The sequence below is a fragment of the Vombatus ursinus genome, unplaced genomic scaffold (assembly GCF_900497805.2).
Source record: "Vombatus ursinus unplaced genomic scaffold, bare-nosed wombat genome assembly UNPS02014798.1, whole genome shotgun sequence".
Lineage (NCBI taxonomy): Eukaryota > Metazoa > Chordata > Mammalia > Diprotodontia > Vombatidae > Vombatus > Vombatus ursinus.
The window spans coordinates 35,518,706-35,531,189 of NW_020954576.1; the positions used below are offsets into that span (position 1 = coordinate 35,518,706).

Genomic DNA, 12,484 nt, shown 5'->3' on the forward strand with positions numbered 1-12,484 from the left:
TAAAAAATAAACAAAGGCTAATATACATAAATTATTGGTTTGGAATTGTCATTGCATCAGTGTAGGCAACTCCTATTGTAGAAATTTCCTTTATCAATAGAGTTAGTCAACTACCTGTACCCTGACAATGATATAGACAGTTGCCTGTGAAATAAAATCTGAAGAGCTTGGTTCATGGTCCCATAGCTTATAAAGTTATCAGGGGCAGAGCTTAAACTCAAATCTGCCTGACCCAAAGGCCAGCCTTCTGTCTATGTTGCCATGCTCCTTCTTTGTGTCACATTTCTATTAATGGGCTCCAAAATTGCTTTTGCTTTGCTGGAAGACTTTATCTCAATCTTTGCAAAACTTGAAGATGTGGTCAGTTAATTACCCATATCTTTTTTACCTGCCCTGCTTTCAAGCTACATTTCTACCCATCAACTACTGTTAGATCTTATCATATTATTTTCTGTACATTTTTACAATATTTTGAAATTCTTCCATTTTTTAAGCCAATACAGTAGCTATTTGTCCCATTACTGTCATCCACAAGAGTGTGTATGTGTATCCCTTGAGACTCCTTGGTACTTTCCTAGGCCATTACCGCTGTTCTGATTACCCTCTCTTTTCCCAATCTCAAGAAAATATTCTCCCTCCCCCAAGGAGTTTACTTTTTAACAGAAGAAAAAGTATATTCATAAATAAATTAAAGTAAGCTATCTACGGAGTAACTTTGGAGGTGGAGATTATTAGCAGCTTGGGGTAAAGGTCCATTTTATAAGGTGGTAGTGAAACTCAGTCTTAAAAGAAGCCAGGATTCTAAGTGGAGTTGAGGAATAAGGTCATTCCTGTTATGGGGGCCAGCTCGTGCACAAACATGATGAACAGTTAGAAGTTGGCCAGTACTGCTTCACTGTAGAGTTCACGGAGGGCAGTTAGGTGAAAGAAGATTGGAAAGTGGACAGATTATGAAGAATTTCATATGATGTCGAAGCTGAGGAGTTTAAGTAATTGTGTGACATTGGAGTTTATTCAGAAGGGGGTGATATGATCAGATGTGTGCTTTACCATAATAACTTTTGAACCTATGATGAGAATGGATTACAGTGAGTAAAGACTTATGAGAAGGAGATTAATTAGGTGCCTATAGAAATAGTACAGGAAAAAGGATGATAACCCTAAATTAAGGTGGTAGTTGTGTGAATAGAAAGACCAGAAACTATACTAGAGATATTTTCACAGTGGAACCAATCAGACGTGGCAACTGATTTTATATATAGAGTAAGACGTCAAGGATGGAGCTGTGAACCTGGCTGCCTGGAAGAATATGGCACCCTTTATAGTAATAGGGAAGTTGTGAAGAGACATTAAAGTTTGGGGAGGAAAATAACAAGTTCTCTTTTGAATCTGTTGAGCACAAGATTCAGATACAGTGTCATCCTTAATTTTTTTTGTTTGTTTGTTTTGTTTTTGTGGGGAGGGAGGCAGTCAGGGTTAAGTGAATTGCCCAGGGTCACACAGCCACTAAGTGTCTGAGGCCTGATGTGAACTCAGGTCCTCCTGATTCTAGGACCAGTGCTCTATCCATTGTGTTTTTTCTTGATCATACATGTTTACATGGATATCTTTTACAGTGCTTGTGTGGTAAGTCAGCATTTTTAATAGGCTACTCATTGTGTCTTTCCATCACCCTTTAGGTTACTACTAATTTGATTGTTTCATTATGATTGAAGTGTTCCACTATACACATTTGTATAACATTAGAGGGAGAGAGAAAGAGTGAGAGAAAGAAGAGAGAGAAAGCGTGAGAGAGAAGAGAGAGAAATAGTGAGAGAGACGAGAAAGAGAAAGAGTGAGAGAGAGAAAGAGAGTGAGAGAGAGTGAGAGAGGAGAGAGAAATAGTGAGTGAGAGGAGAGGGAGAGAGGGAGAGGGAGAGGGAGGGAGAGATGTTAAAAAAATGGACTTTTATAGAAGGAAGTAGATTAGGATCATTTGGTCTATAAAGACCACATGTCATTCAACCTATTCTCTTCCTATCACATAATTCTGAATTTAGCTGATTATCTGAGTCTAGATTACATCCAACATATACACTATCCTAATACAATGCTATGTTTTGCAGATAAATAATAGAATTTCATAAAATAAAGTTGCAAATTGTGCTATTAGAAGCAACTCTGACTATACATTAAATTCTTCTGTAATAGTACCATATACCAATGAAATCACAGGTCTGGGGAGCGAAAACAGTATAGGGGAATCAGTGTAAAAGGTACTAGAGAAGGATAGGCTCTGATTATTATGTAATACTATACAAAGGAGCTCTTGAAGAATAAGGAAGAATTACATGGGCAAAGAGAGTATTTCAGGTATAAGGAACAGCATCTAGGCATATAATAATGAGGGCTGGGATCTTAGATAGCCATGGGAATAGGAAGGAATGGGTATGAGGTGAAGAAAGAAATAATAAGATTTTGATGTAAGGAGACAAAGAAGAGTAAATTCAAAGGTTTATGACCTACAAGATGCAGAGTACTCATGTGATTGTCATCTATAGGGAATTTGGAAGAAGTGTGACTTTAATTTGAAAGATCATTTTAGTTTTAGGGACATCGAATTTGTGATGATCTTGGCTCATTTGAGGGGAATACTGTAGGCAGTTTGAAATGTAGAAGGTAAACATGGGTAAGACATTGGGGGGACCAGACCGCTTGACCTGGGCATCATATTGAAGATGGCAAAGGTATGCTAAATTTAGAATGAAAATTTTTGCTTTTCCTTTTACTATTAGAAGTTAGGCCTGCTGAATAAACTTCTCTCTTTCAGAAAAGCTTTTAAAATACAGTCTTGATCACCTGTCTTAAAGTTCTCATGACACTTTTTCCAGAGTCAGAATTTTGATCATAATGTCTTGGCCAGTCTGGTTTAGGTCATTGTTTCTTGCCTGGGAAGTTGAAGGGAGTTTCTAGGGTATCAGTAATAAGACCCCTAAATTGCCTATTGTTATTAAGCACTATTACCCAATTGCATAGCTTCCGTCATTGTTGAGTGAGTAAATTTACAAGGAGTTATAGTAGGTGTTTAACCCTATCCTAGTAAAGGTCAGTAGCTTTTCTGTCTCTTAGAACAGAGTTACTTTAGATGACTTACACAAGGCAACACAGCCGTAATTGTCAAAGGCCAGACTTGAAGAATGATCTTTTTGGCTCCCAGGCCAGCTTCTTATATACTACACCTCACTGACACCTTGTATTTCATCATGTTATCTTAATTTCTAAAACCTTAATAACAAAATTCAGTATTAGGCTAGAATTTAGTAAGATTGAATTTTTAACATAGAGCTACTTGAAAAGTTCTGAATAATGCCCTTTTCTCTTTCCTTTTCTCCTTCAAGACACATAAAAACAAATGGAACATTTATGATTCTAGGGAAGTCCTTATTGCATTTGATCTGATGGAATAATTTAAATGATTATTTATATTAAGACGATCTCTGTCACATTTAAAAACATCTGTACCTGTAGGAGGGAAGCAACCCAAGGCTTGAAGATTACTTCTCATTTTCTTGGTTTAGTAAGAAATATGAGAAGAATGTGAGGTAGTTATTCTCCTTATATTATTTTTTTTAATGCTTCATACTTATACATCCAGTTAACCCTAGTTTTCTTCCTCCTTTCTTTGCTGTTTTTACTGTTGATCTATTTACAATTCAATTTCAGTTACAATTATCTTTACACATATGACTGCTATGATTTATCTATGGCAAATCAAGATTCTCAACCCAGGTTTCTATACTATTCAGCTCTCACATTATTTATAATAAGTCTCAGACATAATTGGGAGGTCAGATTTATTCCAGAATAAGGCATATGATACATTCCAATCTAGGTATCAATGACTATGTGTTTTAGTTTCTTAAAGTCATTCATGTCACTCCTTTTAGTAGTGTCTTGAGCTTTGCTGGAAAATGTAGTAAAACATACCTAGTTTTACTAGTTAGGGAAAAGTTATCCTCAGGGCTCTGCAGAGTACAGGGCACTCAGAAGTTTTTTTTGCATTTGTACTCTTACTCACCATATATATATATATATATTTCTCTTTTGACATGGAGATGTCTATGTGGAAGCCTAATTCTCATTTCTGTGAAATCAGGTAGGAATGAAAAAAAAAAAGAATTCTCAGAAAAGGCTTTTCCTTAAACTTCTTATCATTCACTTATGGAGACCCTTGAAGATAATGCGTTGAAGCCATTTGTTTTGATCTTCTATATCTGAGAAACTTGTAGAAATTTCCCCTGTATATTCCCTATTTAACATTTTGTTTCCTTTATTCTATCGTTATGATGTTTTGCTACTTATATTGAATGGACTCTGGATGTCTGTTTGGTATACACAATCTTGCTATTCACATAATTTTGTAGAGTCCATTACCCTAATTTGATGAGGCTTAGAGTCTTATAGGTTCGTAGGCTATCAGAGGCTTTAACAAGTCATTCTTCAAGTTACGCAAATTGACCTTTCATTGGCATGTGAGTCACTAAAGACCTGATGCCCACTCCAGTCCTCACTTCCTTTTGGAGTTCCTCCTGGTTTCTCTAAATGTTTATGGGTTGTTTCTCTTCACTTCATTTGTGAACTCCTTAATCTTAGTAAAGTGGAAAACCAACTAATACCTTTAGTTTCTTTTTTCAAAAAATTAATTTGTATGCTATGGAAGAAAACTGCTTTGAAAATTGTTTTTATAAGTAATTCAGTCTGTACTAAAAATGTAAGCATGTTTAAGGAATGGAAAATTGTCTGCTCTGAAAATAAAAAAGTAGAGGAAAGTGGCAAATGTTTTTATTGTTTGGGATTGATTAGCATATAATATGTGTTAATTTAAGCTAAAAGTTGCAGCTTCAGTGTCTGAATGTCCTATTTACTATGATTGCTCCATTTCACGGCTAGGGTCTCTGTTTTGTAGAGCTTCTTGTAAGCTCTTATAATATGACATTGCCTATAGTATGCCTTTTAAATTATTTTACCCTAATTAGTCATGAGACTTTAGTTACGCCTTTTCTGATATAACAGTAATTTCACAAATGTATCATTTTTTGGTCCAGTAGCATTTACAAGTTTAATATGTGAAGATAAAATGGAAATTATAGTATTGAAATGTGACAGTAAAATATTTTTGTCATTATTATACTCCATAGGATATATACATGTAGTACTGAATGCTCCCCTTGGCTGACAGGAAAAGTTATGTTATTACTATTTTTTTTTCACTAATATACTTGATCTTTAACCCACAAATATATGTATTTTAACTTTATTTTGCTTTTGGAAAGATTGACTTATGAGCTATATAAGAGCAATGCTCTTTAAAACATTTTTAAATTTTGCAATTATTTTTATGTCTCAGAATTTTCCTATTCATTAACCACTCAAATTTAGCCTAAGTGACTTTCAGAAACACACTTACTCAAATGAAATTTTTCCACCCCAGTCTGTTGGGTTCTTTAGTCTAATTTTAGATATATATGTGGATTACTTAAATATGGAGATAACATTCATCTTTAAGTAGCAACAAGTGATGGCCATGACTAAGGCCATCACATTCTTGAAATCAAAATGTTGTTGCTGATTATGAGTCAGACAGTATGTGTTCATCACTGGACATTAAACCTAACCTGAATTCACTTTCAATCTGCTGTGTGATGCTGTGTTCCCTTTCATTGTGCTTTTCCCCATTTTTAAAAAAAGACAGACCTGGAATTATAGGTATTTTATCTATTTTACTTTGATTAGCTTAAGGTTAGGAGGAACATTCACAATATTTGTGCCATGGTTCTATTCGCGTCCATATTAAGCCAATGGATAGTTTTTTGTTTTGTTTTGTTTTGTTTTGTTTTTGAACAATTCAACTGTTGAATTTTATGTTATAAATCACAAAACATGTTGTTTGTGTTTGATAAATAATTACACTGGTCTATAATACAAAGCTTTTTTCTTCTGCTAATGGTATACTTAAATAGAAGTTGGTTTGATTGACACCATCCACTCATATTTACTTATGTTACATCTCTTAGGAAGTTAAATGGATAATATAACTTATAACTAACACCATTAATGAGATTATGACAAATTGTTAAGATGAAGGTAGTAAAGGATTGACATCACATAGGAAACAGAAAAGAATTAGATTGGATAGTTTTTGTATTATGAAAAAGAATGTCATTCGCCACTTACAATACAATAGTTTGGAAAGATTGTCTATGAGCTGGAATGTATTGTACTCCTTTAAAAAAAAGGCAAAAACTTGAGGTGACGAAACTCTTATGGAAGAAGAACTGTTTCGGTTATCTCAGGTAATCTTTAGTGGGCAGTTTATTCTCATCTTGGAAACAGAGGAAAGCTTTTAAAGTTAATAATATTAGTGAACCTTATGCTTTCCTTCTCTTCATGCTTACAGTCAAAGGTGAAAACCTACCTGATATTTCATATTTCTAGTAGAGAATTGACGTCAAAAGCAGGATGAAAGAAGGCAGAAGGAAAAGAGGGAAATAAATCAGTGCAGTGGTTTGTGGCAACTTTTAAAATCAGAAAAAAAACCTTTACCCCAAAAATGGAGCCATATAACATTTAAAAAAAACAAAAAACAAAACAGTAATCTGTTTACAACAGGTTAGTATACTGAGTGACTGTCATTAAAACAAGGCCCCAGAGGAACAGATCCATAAATAGTTTCTAACAAATTTACTTTTCTAAACAATGGGAAGAGAAAATAAGAAACCAAAATTAAGGAATTACTTGTCCTTTTTTCACTTGGATAGATTAGTTCATTGATTAAAATTAGACAAATCTGGATGCCCTGGACCACCCCCCCCCAAAAAAAAAGAAAAGAGAAGAAAAAGAAAAAAAGAAATGGCAATATTCCTTCTCAAGTTTTAGTTGCTTAGTTAAAACCAGGATGTTGACAGTTTATTTCATCATCACACCACTCGGTATGTTTTCAGTGATTACAAGTATCCCCAGTATTCTACAAATTCATGTGCTACTTTGAAAATGAAAAAAAAAATACTACATGTGCTGGGGTTAAGTGTAGGACTAAAGTATGAACTTCTTTAGTCATCAGCTGCAGCAGACACCTCACATGTGCTGCTGACAGAAGAGCCCGAATGACCCCAGGGTTTTGCCTCCTTGTTGTAGGGGTGAAGTGCCTTCATAAGCCAGATATTTGACCTTCATGGCATATGAGGCAACCGTCTAGTCCCTGCCTTTAATAGGCAAAATTGAGAGGGCCCTGTGAAGCCTGTTGGTCATGTTTTCCTTTTTTTTTCCACTATGGATAACAATAGGGTGATGACAGGTCATGAAGCTTGGACAGGATATAAGGTCTATGATGATAAGGGTGGATTAGTGTACATCACAGTACGGCTTGCCAAGTATGGAGGAAGCTTTCATGTTCACAGTGGACTCTTCTGAAAGATTAGACTTGGAAACCAAATGGCAGACTATTGTGTTTCTGTAAACAAATCAGTAACATTCCATTCATAAAATGAAAAAAAAGCATTTTAAATGAAAATATTATATACATATGTATATATATTATACAATATATGCTTTGTTATAAGGTTAGGCAGAAAAGCAAGTTACATGAGGAAAAATGCGCAAAATATTATAAAAAAACTTTTGTCCATTTTCTGTTCTCATGTTACTTGCAATATTACTAAGGTAATTGTTAAATGATTTTCCTCTCCATAGGCTGTCAATACCAGGCTTAAAGGTCTCTAGTTGACAAAAGTCTTTGGGGAAAGTCTTTACCCTCTTTGAAGTAAAAAGTTAAATTTATCGTTCTAAAATACTGAAATATTAGGTATTAGGTAAATAAGAACCCTTTCTCCTCGCACATGTGAATATCTTCTAAAATCAGGCCTTTGAGTCAATTCGTTTTCTTCCCTGTAATCACCAACCTACCTACATGAATTGATTTTTATATGTTTTTGACTTTTCTGAAAAGGCTTCTGAAGTATAAACTTATGATCACCCATGATAATTCACCTTTGCCAGGGTTCATCCCTCTCTTCCTCAGTTTTCTTTCTTTGATGACATAATGGTTTTACGTTTTACTTGACAATAGTTCCAACTTCTTTAAACTGAGATGTTCTATTCACTTGGCTGTTTATGCTTCAGTACCTTATTAAATTCACCAGTTAAACAGAAAATGCAGTATAAATACGTTTCATGAGTCATTTAAGGATTCAGCCAAAAGACATTATAATTGACTTTTGAGTCCATTTTTAGAGCAAACTCTTTCAATGCTCTTCTCAACAGGAACACTTCCCCCTGTACTGGAACTGACAAGACTATATGCATTACTTTATTTTGATACTGACATTTAAACAATAAAATAAAGCCATTTAAAACAAATAGTAGTGCTTTAAGTGTCTGGGCTGTCAAGATATCAAATTATATAACTTGGAAAAAATCAGAATTCATTGTTAATGGTATGCACTTAACACAAAGGGTCGCTGGAGTACTCACCAGATATATATTCAGCTACCATGTTGGAGCTAACAGGCTCTATTCCTTTAGATAGAATTGACTATATTCACTTAAATGGACTTGACTCTAGTACAATCACTGTATTCAAATGTCAAAAAAAAGAGAAAGAGGATGTCACAGAGGGTCACAAATTATGTTGGATTTTGACAGATTGTAGCCTTGCTTTACAAGAGCAGTAACATCTCATTTGTCACCGTTTGATCTGTAAGTGCGGGAATGGGAGCGGAAGGCCCTCCATCTCCGCCGCAATTTAATCGCTCTGAGGCCGACTGTGGCTTCCAGTGCCACCTGCCCGTGCACCGCACTGCTGATCTGTTTTAATTTAATCGTCCGTCAGCTGGGATGAAAGCATAAATTGTTTCCCTTTGATCTGCAAATGGCGTGTTTTTGCAAAGCAGGGTGTGGAATCAGGGAGATCAGATTCTCAATTTAGTGTACTCTGTACAACGTAGGCTTGTAAAGACTCCGAAGCAATGTTTTCCTGTAGTTGTAAAGCAATGAGTTATTCTCTCCAATACCTTAATGTGAAATCCTCTTTGGAATGAGAGGAGGGTTAGGGTGATAATGCACACAACGGACATAATAAAAACTTAGTAACTTTATTTTTTTTACATCTTGATCAATAACATACCTTTTTAGCAACTAAAGAAACCTGAAAAAGGATTGCAAATTACTATGTCCTGTCTTTTATCAAAGCATCTTGTGCCTCCCAGCAACTGGCTAAGTAGCTGCTGTGACTGAAGGCAGAAAAGGAGCACCCACGAGGAAGTGGGAATGGAGACCGGCCACATGTAATCCAGGGCAGCGGGATTTGTCTGTGACTGCAGCGGTTCAGTAAATCATCTACACCATGAATTGGAACAAAGGTGGCCCTGGAACCAAGTGATGATTTGGGTTTGGTGGATTTGCCATTTCTGCTGGACAAAAGGAAGAACTGAAGTTTCCACAAGAGTCCCGTAATGCCTTTGGGCCCACCAGGTCTTCAGCTGGGTTTGGGAAGTCATCTCCGCCACAGCACCCTTCTTTCTGTAAAATTGGATCTAAGCGAGCAAATGTTGATAAAGAAAATGCTTATTTTAAAGATGAGGAGGAAGACTCTAGCAGTGTCTATTTGCCTTGCATTTCCTGCTGAAAATTCACCTACTCACCAGCAATTCCATTCCAAGTCATCAGACTTTGGCTGTGATGATGATCCCCTGGAAGCATTCATGGCTGATGTAGAGGATCAAGTAGCTTGAGACATGAAGAGACTTGAAGAAAAGGACAAGGAAGGGGAAAATGTGAAGGGTATTTGAGGTGACATTGAAGAGGAAGGTGGCCAAAAAGCTTATTTCTGATACATGGCAGAAAATCCTACTGCTGGTATGGTTTAGGAAGAGGAAGAACATAACGTTGAGCATGACTAGGATGGAAATCCCATTGCACCCTCCAAAAAAGTCATTTATCCCCTTCCTCCCATTGATCTTTCAGAAATGGACTATCTACCATTTGAAAAAAAATTTCTGCATTAAGCACAGAGAGATAACCAGCTTCACCCCACAGCGGGTGATAGATCTTCAACATAAGCTCAATCTTCACATCTGTGGTGCTGCTCCGACCAGACCAGAGTGTAGTTTTGCTCACTTTGGATTTGATGAGCCACTTACCCATGAGATTCAGAAATCTCAGTACACACAGCCTACTCCCATCCAGTGTTGGCTTATTCCCGTGGTGCTCAATGGGAGAGACCTGGTTGGAAATGCCAAAACAGGCAAAACAGGGAAAACCACAGACTTTATCATCTGACCCATGCTGATTCACATCATGGATCAGAAGGAATTGGATCCAGGGGATAGGCCCATCGCAGTGATTGTGTGCCCTACCAGGAAGCTGTGTCAGCAGATCCATGTAGAATGCAAGTGGTTTGGGAAAGCCTACAGTCTTCCACCTGTGGTCATATATGGAGGAGGACGCATGAGGGAGCAGGCCAAACCCCTTCAAGAAGGTGCTGGTTGTCATCGGTACCCCGGGTTGGCTGACTGATCTTGTTAAAAAGATAGCTGCAAATCTCCAAAGAATCTTTTACCTTGTGTGTGATGTAGCTGGTCTAATGTTTGACATGGGTTTTGAGTATCAGGGGTGATCCATAGCCAGTCATGTCTGTCCTGGTAGAGAGACTTTTTTATTCAGTGCAACTTTCCAGAAAACGATTAAAAAACTGGCCCGATACATCCTGATTGACCCTCTCTGAGTGGTGACATTAGAGAGGCAAATGAAGATATGACCCAGATTATAGAAACTCTTGGCTCTGGACCCAGTAAATTGAACTGGCTAACTCAGCCTTTGGTAGAATTCATCTCTTCAGGAAGTGTTCTCTTGTTTGTATCTAAGAAAGCCAGTGCTAATGAATAGCTAACAACCTTAGGCAGGGAAGAAACAACCTGGAGATCAAAGTGCAAAGAACAAGGTCATTTCTGAATTTAAGAAAAGGGGCATTCTGGTTCTTGTGGCTACAGATGTTGAAGCCTGTGATTTGGACATTCCTTCAATTAAAGACTGTCATCAATTATGAGGTGGCTCACGACATTGACAACCATATACAGAGAATTGGCCAGACAGGCTGAGTAGGCAAGATGAGTGTGGCATATACTCTCTTGACTCCCTAAGGACAGCAGTTTTGCTGGCAACTTTGTCATGCACATAGAAGGAGTCAATCAACATGTTACCAAAGAATTTCTGGACATAGCAATGCAGAATGCCTGGTTTCAGAAATCTCGGTTCAATGGAGGGAAAGGATAAAAGCTGAATGTTGGTGGTAGAGGCCTCAGCTACAGAGAACAACCTGGTCCAGGCCCTGAGAACACAGAACACAGAAACAACAGTAACATGATAAGAAACTGTGAGGCCTACAAGCCCTCCACAGGGTGCCATGGAAGGCCGCTTGACTGTAATGAAAGCATTTTTCCAGTTGCAATACAAGAGCCATTTTGTTGCTTCCAGGTTAAGACCTAAAGACTGGGAGCTCTGCTGCTGGGGCAAGTAGGTGAATCAGTGCAGGGAGCTTGAATTGCATCCCAAGTAATTTAGCTCAATAGGGCCATACCAGTTCTCACATTGTCATGCCACCAAGAGCATCCCATGTTTTGCCATTGTTGGAACCTAAGGTCTCAACAACACGGCCTCTGGGAGCAACAGCCAAGAAGGAATTGGTGGTGGCAGTGATAATAGGAAACCCAGAGAACTGAGGTAGTGCTCTCCATAGCCATGGAGACAGTGGTAATTGCTAAGGTGATGGTCCACATCATGGAGAAGGCCGTCATGGTGATGGATACTGCCTTTCAGAAAGCAGTGGCTGGCATGGAGATGGTCACTGGCAAGGAGAGAGCAGACCTAGAAATGGTGGTTGACATGGGGAAAGCTGGGTTGGGAGTGATGGTCAGGATGGAGAGAGCAGGAAAGAGGCTGATGGCCGTGAGAGCAAGACAGATGGCAGGACGGACATCAGGATGGACTTCAAGACAGACAAGACAGCAGATGACTTCGCTGTGCTGAACCACCCAAATGCAAGAAGAGTCAATAGGACAATTAGAGGATGTGTGCAAAAGCATGGAATGAAATGAGTGGAGGGTATTTTTTTTAAAGGATTTCTTCTTCATAAATGGCTGTGTCCTGGGGGAAAAATTGGGGCCCATAAATCTGAGATGCAATGGTCCTTGGCTCCTAGGGGACATAAATAGTCAGGGCCTAGAAATAAGACCCCTTCTTTAGAATCATTTTTCATAAGGTTCCCTTGAAGCCCCTCTGATCCTTATTGTGTGTTGAACACTCATGTCTCAGCAGGGCTGTAGCCACTGGAGAGCTTCTGGTGTGTTCTGAGAGATTTAAAAGCAGTTAGGCAGTCACCAATCTGCCCCTGAAATCCTACTTAGGTGTGGAAGGGCCAGTCCAGGTTGTCCTGCGAGCTATCTGTGGAGTT

General features: G+C 37.9%; 1 protein-coding gene and 1 pseudogene across 5 annotated transcripts in view; both read left to right on the forward strand.

Moving 5' to 3' along the window:
* The window catches only part of ESRRG (estrogen related receptor gamma), a 658,508-nt gene that overhangs the window by 545,001 nt on the left and 101,023 nt on the right, over positions 1-12,484 (forward strand). The window lies entirely within an intron of this gene.
* LOC114049882 lies at positions 9,380-12,097 on the forward strand (annotated as a pseudogene).